Source organism: Neocloeon triangulifer, unplaced genomic scaffold, assembly GCF_031216515.1.
Source record: "Neocloeon triangulifer isolate White Clay Creek 2 clone unplaced genomic scaffold, ASM3121651v1 ptg000003l, whole genome shotgun sequence".
Taxonomy (NCBI): Eukaryota; Metazoa; Arthropoda; class Insecta; order Ephemeroptera; family Baetidae; genus Neocloeon; species Neocloeon triangulifer.
In genome coordinates, this window is record NW_026775546.1 from 4,208,773 (window position 1) to 4,217,126 (window position 8,354).

An 8,354-nucleotide genomic window follows, 5' to 3' on the forward strand; every position below is an offset into this window, starting at 1 on the left:
TAGTTTTGTAAAATTAAAATTTTCTTTGTATCTTGCTAACGCACAACTTCCTCTTTTATTAGTCAGAATTTTTTCTGAAAATTCTGCACTACATCCGTCGAGGATAACGAGGCTTATAATTAAATTTATACTGCTGCATAATTTATTGTAATTTTTAAAATTTCCAAGTTGGCAAAACTTTCCTTTGTTGTTCAAGCCCTTTCGACTTTCATGCCATGTAATTAGGTGGAAAGGCAGCCTTTTCAAGCACATAACTTTCCAACCGTTTACAATGAGCTCACCGAATTGTAAACGTGTTTCTGCAAACTGCCAAAAGAGTATTTTGTGGTACAAAATTCTTGCCGAATTAAAATTGGCCTCTTTTTTATAATAACAATCTATTTATCCATAAAACTCTACCACTGAGTTTTTTTACGGAAAATAAAAAAAGTCAGAGGGTTTGTAAAAATTCAATTTAAATTCTGGCCACGTAAATTTTAGGTGCAAATTTACATCCACATTTACAGGGAACGAGGCGTCGATGTTTTGAATTAATTGAAAGGCTTTTAGGAACGCCATTTTTCACCGGGACAAATTAACTTTGCAGCACGTTTATTTTTTTCAGGAGAGCTTCGCCGACATGTTTATAAATAAAAGTGCGACATCGCCCTCAACACATTTTTTGTGCGGCACAAATTAAAATTCCCACGCGCCCATTTAAATTAAGCTTTTTTAAAGCGTTTTCTGTATGTAACGGCAAAGTTTTGAGCCGTATATTTTGTTTTGGAACTCATGAAAATACACGCTACCGCGAGTGAGTGCTTTTGACATTTGCAGAGCAAACATCATTATCAGCAAACAACATGGTTTGTTTTCTATTAAACTTTCAAATTTTGCACCATCACAGATGATAATTGCATTCTACAGATAAATTGTACTAAAAAGGATCGGTAAATTTCAAATTAAAATACAATTTGAATTAAAAAAAAACGAGCATCAATATCCTGGGCATTTATCAGATGTTATTATTTTTTACACATACAAGTCAAATCTTGGTTAATTTAATTTTTTTGATTTTATTCTAAAGATTAAAGATTTAAATATCTTGCTTAAGATCTTTGAAAAACAATTAATTTTATGAAAATATTTTGAGATTATATACGAAGATCTATCAAGCAATTTTCCAAAATTTGTATCTAAACTGGTCCAATTTAAATATTTTCCTGCAAATTTTAAGCTGCAACAGAATATAAATTAAATTTTTACTTTATCACTGCGGTTTGCTTTTCAATATTTCCCATTAACTGTTCAAATAATTTCGATATAAATTGTTTATTTTGAGGATTGGGCGCGATTTGGCTCGCTCTGTTTGCTTCCATAAAATCGACTGCAAATTTCCACTGTTAGATTTTATTAGCCGAATAAATTTCGCTCCGAATTGGCAGCAAAGTCGTGCAAATACACAGCAGGATCGGTTTTTGCAACAGGCATCAACACGTATAGAAATTTACAGTGCAGCGCCCGCATCACCGGCGATAAATCAGCTCGAATTCATGCAGCGAGGCCAATTAATATTCCACACTTAATGGCGCGTAAAATGCAGAGTGGCTTTTGATGGGCGCTGAATTATGATAACAATGAAAGCGGCGCCGTGCTCGCGATAAGCGTTTTATTCATCCAGGCCAGCTGCAAAAGTTTCCTGACACGACCAGTTTTCCGGCTCGTCGCACTCGAATCCGTGTGATGTGCCAATTGAAATGCCACTTTATCGGCGGCCACCCGGTTTTATACCCGGCCAGAATTTAATACGCAAAGGCAACACATGTTTTCGAGCCCGCTTTTAATTTTCCACTCTGCTGCCGTTTTCATTTCCGTCTTGGCATTATTTGCCACCAGCGACACCCTCGCCCTACTGGAATTCGGCATGGAATTCCGCATTCGAGGCTTTACTTTGCTCCTTTTAGTCCCACTGGCATGACCAGTGTAAAGTTTGGCTGTTTTGTCAGCGACCAAAAGTTGGTTCGGATTAGACCGCATCGCTGGACAAGCCAATACTTTGTGACTTTGACTTTGTGTTTTTGTCTGATAGATAGAGCAAAGTTTTTGGTGACTTTCCGCGTTGACAGCATCCATTAGTCTCAGATTCTGTTGTTCCTTTTGATATGTATGTTTCCTGTAGCTCCATTTTTTATTAATAAAATATTTTTTCCATAGTATTTAAAAATTCTACCAACAGTTGTTAAATACAAATTAATGTCAAATTCACTTGGAGTAGAAAAAAAAAATTTTAACAATAGGATTTAAAATTTGGCCAGATTCATTAGCGTTTATTTGTTGCTTATTTATCTATTCTTCATTCAGTTAAATTAAATAACAAAATATCTTAAAAATCAAGATCAAATTAAAAATAAAAACTGGTAACACACCATAAAATGTTGTTATAAGAGAATGAATAAACGATTGATGAATAACTTAAAATCGTTGTCACACTTCGCAAACTTTGACCGTTGATCAAAAACATAAGGAAAATTGTAATTTTTAAATCAGACTATAAGTAAAAGGCTTTTTCCTACGTTGACTTTTGAAAATTATTTTTTTTTGAGAACCTCTATTCTCCTCGTAACTTACTTTTGATATATCTGTACGTTATCATTTCCTTTTGTTTGTGGCAGATACATTGGGGGCGAACTCATCATATTTTACTCTGTAGGAGGTCAAAAAATGCTTTCAGAATGATATCACCCACTTTCGGCGCGATCCCATTTTTTATCCTATAAAGCACGGCGGCAATGACGTTGATTGACATTTTGGCTCCTGCCGCAGAGTTTTAGACGCCCTTTGGCAGTAAAAGGCTCTCGACGCCCCATTTTCTAAAAAAGAGTAATTTTGCCGCCACTGAAATCTCACTCTCGGCCGAGCGTGAGAGCCTCGCGCAAAAATCAATCCATTGGTTTTTTTCCAGCTCGGTTATAGTAAAAATGGTTTTTTGCTTTTGGATACAAAGGGCTCTAAAAAATTCAAAAGTTAAAAACAGCATTATTTACAAATAATTCTATATCAGCACTATTTGCCATGGTGGTCTGATTTTTTTTTACGGAATTCACCGCTGATTCAGCAAAATTAGGTGACAGCTGGTGACAGCGTTATCAGGAACGATATATTATTTAAAATTTGTACATATATGCAAACATTAAATGTCACTCAATGGTGCCATTTTTTATGGTTTTAAAGTTTTGATTTCGATATTTCCGTTATATTTAAAAAAAAAAAACTGAAATTCTTTAATAATTACAAGAGAAACCTTTCTTCATTTGCAAGTTTTATTATGAATTTTTCATCGCAGTTAATTAAAGAACATTGCAAAAAAATAATTTACTTACAGGAAAAGTAGAATTGAATTCACAAGTTTAAATAAATAAGAGCGGATGAAGTTAATTCCCAGTGGAAAAATAGAAAATTCAAGCTAAAGCTTTTAGATTTAAAAGTCTGATACGCTCAAAAATTTATACTTCTCGGTAGAAATTTGACGTAGTTTATAACAAACTCCCTTCTTGATTTTTTTGAGGAAACCACTTTACTCTCATGGGAAATGGATTAATATACTAAGAAAGCTTTAGAACCCTGCAAAGTTCCTCTAAGATATGCCAATCTATGTTTATATTATTGAAGTTTATTTGTCCAAATCGTTACTAACACATTTGTTACATTGCATTGTTGGAATGGAAATGACTAATTTGAAAAAATTGAACTGTTGGACAAAACGGCATCACGAATAATAGCAAGAATTTTGCTTTAACTTCCAAGGTAAAAAAACCCCTTTTGCTGCAATAAGAATTTATTTTGTCAAGGTGTTTTGTACATCACTCGTTTGTTTTAAAATGTATTTCTAGCTCATACATATAAATTAAAACTAACACTGCAAGAATTCAGGAGCGAAATTGAATACGGCATAATTAGAGAGAATGCGTGAATGGAACGAACAAACACATACCTAAATTTACAGAATTTATTTCTGTTGCTTTGATGAGTTATGAAATCCAATATCCAAAAATGGCTCTCTCGGTTTTAAATGACGACGGCGGCGAAACAAGCGACTGCGCTGCCAGGAAAACATATGATGCCGCTTATAATTTCGCCCAAAAGCAACCGAGCATATGCTAATAAATATGGAGAGAGCGAATTTATCCTCGTCGCCGTAGTGCAAAGTTGAATATACATAGCTGGCTTACGTTCTACATAAATCACGCGTTTTGCGTGCCAGAGAGAGCGAGAAAGAAAGAGCTTCTCTCTCTCTCGCACACAATATATTTCGCGCACACCGCGTAAATCTCCGGCGCGGCACAAGTTGCGAATACGTTTAGATAGGGTTGTGCGTGCGGCGGACAAAAACACACTACGTACGTACATTCATATTTCCGAGCTAAATAAACTCCGAAATGCGCCGGGACTTGAAGGGTCTCTCTCTCTTTTCCGAACGCCGGCAGCCGGTTCTTAATAAGTTTTGTGCCAGAAGTTTGGCACAAACTTCTTTTTATGGACTTATCTTTTTCCACTCCTCGGAGCTTCCAACTCCCCGGCCAGAGACAATCTGTGAAATATTTGAGCCGCTTTATTAGATTTCACGCACCACTGCTCGGCGGTTTCGCCGCAGGACGGATCGGAATGCGAGGGAGGAGGAGAGTGGAAGGCGATCGATTAATTGCTCCTGATTGCCACTCGCAAACAAAGGCTCTCGGGGCCAAACCGCCTGTGTTGTTGGTTGGCGCTTGTTGATTAAAAATTTATCTTGCACCGTCTGCCGGCGCACAACTTGGCTGGATTACAAGCCGAAATCTGCTGGTTATTAAGTTTGCAGAGCGCAAAGTTCGCCCCCACGTGCTAATTCGCGAGATATTAAAATCTGGTGCCGACTTTATAAGTCTTGTGATTCTACACAGCGGCTATGCCGGATCGGCCAACCCGCCATCGCGGTTGTGCAAAAACTGTCAAAGATGCTCAAAACTTTTGGGGCGAGCTTAAGAATTTTTAATGGAAAATAATACAGGCCTTGCTGATATTGACAAAAAAAAGAGTTCTTTGTGCCAACGAAAATTGGAAATTCCATCGGAAAATTCTTTAGAGAAAAAATGTGAAAAGAAACGCCTCAATGATATATTTATTTATTTTTAATTTATACACTTTTGTAAGAGGATTTAAAAGGAATTTTTTACTTCTTAAATTCCTAAAAAATTATACGAAGAGGCGTTATTTTCAAATTAAAAATTTTCATTGTTTTTTAGGAAAATGTCTTTCTGTAATATAAAAGAATTTTTATGAAGAAAAATTGAATTATGAATAATTATATTGTTTTCATTTCAAAATAACTTTCAGCCCTATATTTTAACGTTTCGAATACAAAATATAAAATATATTATTTTTTCTTTTCAAGTCAAATTTGTCAAATTTTTTGTCACAATTTTTCAGCTCGAGACTTCGAGAACCATTCCTCAACGTCTGGAGCATATGAGAAGCAATATGTCGGCAGAGGTAAGTACAATTTCTCTTTTTTACAACTTCAATACTTTTTTGCCTTGGTCCCGCATCAATCTCATTCCATCCCGGTGCACTTACTTACATTAAAGCCGACTCTCGCTTTTCACGTACGCCTGTTCAAACCGCCCCGGAGACGCGCGGTGTGTTGTTTCAAAAACGTGACTCGGAGAGCAAACAGAGAGACACGAACACTGATGCACCCTCGTGAAAATTTGATAAGCTAATTTGCCCTAGGCGTGTTCTTTCTTTGCCGAGATTATAACTTTTCTAGCGAGCAAAGTTTTCTCTCAATTAAGTCGGTTTAAATAATTAATCAAATCCGATCTCCGTGAACTGGAGATGCAGATTACAGTCCCGGGCTTGATGTTTGCTGCTCTTAGAAATAATAAAGAGTAGACCTGGCTCGAACAAACTGCCTGGTAATGATGCAGCACGTGACGCTCGAGTTGGCGCCGCAGCTTGTGCTAAGGACGTGTGTGTATGTGATGTGCACGTGATGCACACAACTTGCTTAATATGCAAAAGATGAAACCCAGGCTGCCTCTTGATGTTGAGCAAGCTGCTCGCATTCGTTTCCGCCATTTTAGTTGTAGGAGAGCCCGAGCCTTATTAGTATTTTAATTAGAAGAAAAGTTAAATTGATTTATTAAAAATTAACTAAGCGAAAAAAATTATTTTCAAAAAGTGAATTTTATTAAGTCGTCAGCAAGGCAATTAAGGTGCCTTAAATATTATTGTACACGTCCATGCGAAAAAGTAAGTAGGAAATAATGATTGAAAATAAAAGCGGAATTTTTCCATCAAAATAATTCGAAATCTATCCAGGATTAAATAAAGTTCATAGAAGTAAGTAAATGTTATTTAATGATTTTTGTAATAATTATTTTATGTAAATTACAAACACATAACAGAGCTGGTGATCAGGGTTTTGCTAAAAATTAAATAGAGATTACTCTAAACAGACAAAAGTAATAAGATATAATTAGTTTCCTATTTATTTGGATTCAAAATATAAAAACTGCTTGATATAATCAAATAAATACGTCAATAAAAAATAAGATAATATTTTAAATGAGTCAAAATTGTCAAAAAATTTCAAATTTATCAAATGAAAATTATTTAAAAAAAATTATAAGAGCAATTTTAATTTTTATAAACATTTAAATCCATTTTTTTTCTTGCTGCTGATTTTTTACTTCCGAGGTTTCAGCAAAATTCCGACCAGTGGTTGAGTCGTTTAGTCCAAAAATTGATTATATTTATTTTTTTATTTAAAAAAAAAATAATAATGGAAATTTTGGCAAATAAACAACAAAAATAATATTTCTTAAAAGAGTTAAAATCGAATATTTCTATGCTTGTTTCATTAAATTTTCTTTTACCCTGCTTGGAAAAAATGGACTGGTCGCATTGGTTGCAGACAATTATTTTTATGACCAGAGCGAAATGGTTTGAATAAAATTGAAAGCGGTTTGCGGGACGTGATTTGAGTGATAAACGAATTACAAAAAAAAAAAAATGCTTGCTCTAGTATAAATGGGAGCTGGGAGGTTTACCACGGACTGGCATATCGAGTGCATTCAAATGCAAAAAGCGTCTTTTACACGACCATGGTCGCTGAAATTGCCTCCCTTTCATGAGAAGGAAGGAAGGTAACGTTGAATTTTTAAACATCACTCCCGGTTCCTTCAGATAGAAAGGCTACAGGTGTGCAGCCGAGCATAAAAAAGGTAAAAAAAGTATGTACATTCATGGGAGTTTCATCAAAATCCCACCACGATTCAAAAGTCTTGCACATTTCTTAAAATTTCACCAAAGATCCTGGCAATAATTACAAAAAAAATCAGTATAATTTTAATTAATCTTAAATTTTGAATTTGAATAGTTCGCGCTATTTCAAATACAATTTTTAATTTGTAATTTAGCTGGAATTATTCTGCTTCATTCAAAGTTAATCAAAGTTTTAATACTCGTACGTGCGCGAGAATCAAGAGTCCCTCCAGGGCCTCGGTTGATATTTCCTTTCTGCTGCAGACGTGCGGCGGGTGCATATTTTCATTTTTGCCCTCGGGCAAAAACGGGTGTGACGTGTAGTCTCTCTCTCTAGTGCCTTGTTTTTGCCACCCTCTCTGCATCCCCTTATGTTTGAAATGCATGCTCATAAAATTAAAACGCACCGCTTCTTCAACAAAAAGCTGAAAGTTTGTATGGCAGTGTCGCGTGCAGATTTTGTTTTTAAATCATTATTTAATTATTATTGATTCTCCATGTTATTGATAAAAATTGAGCAATTTCCTACTCCGTGTATTATAAATAGTCTGTGCTTTTTTCCATCGATTTCTCTTCGGAGGCGTATTTATGGTGTGCCACTGACAGGTTGACCCTCCAAACGTCGCGTTCAAGCGCTGCATCCACGCTGGCTTTTCAAAGACATTTTATTTGCGCACTGGGCCGTGGGTGGATTTTTCTCCGAAGCGAAACCTACCATAATAGAACAGGCATGACGTCTGGTTGATCCATTCAGCTAAAAAAATGAGATAAAATAAAATTGGTCGATCATTATGGAAGCTATTAAAAAATTGTATGATAAATAATAATTGTAATCATAAGTGAATATAAATTTTTAATTATTTTTTTAATGTTATTTTTTCTAAATTTTTCATTACAAGACAAATTTGAGAATTACATTGTTGCAAGTAAATCGTTCACCTTTATTTTATAATTATTTTTAGTATGTATTCTTTAATATTTAATGGTGGCTTTAAACAAAAAATAAATGGCATAACAATTATGATAATTTTTTTTAATCAAAAGAAATAACTTATATATAATTTCAAGAAACT

General features: G+C 35.0%; 1 long non-coding RNA gene across 1 annotated transcript in view; it reads left to right on the forward strand.

Annotated features, from left to right (window-relative positions):
- LOC132193245 (uncharacterized) overlaps positions 1-8,063 on the forward strand; it is an 84,042-nt gene extending 75,979 nt beyond the window's left edge. Inside the window, exons 4-5 of the long non-coding RNA XR_009441420.1 lie at positions 5,443-5,505; positions 7,888-8,063. This is a non-coding gene — a long non-coding RNA (uncharacterized LOC132193245). The remainder of the gene's footprint in view (positions 1-5,442; positions 5,506-7,887) is intronic.
- The last annotated feature ends 291 nt before the right edge of the window (positions 8,064-8,354 follow it).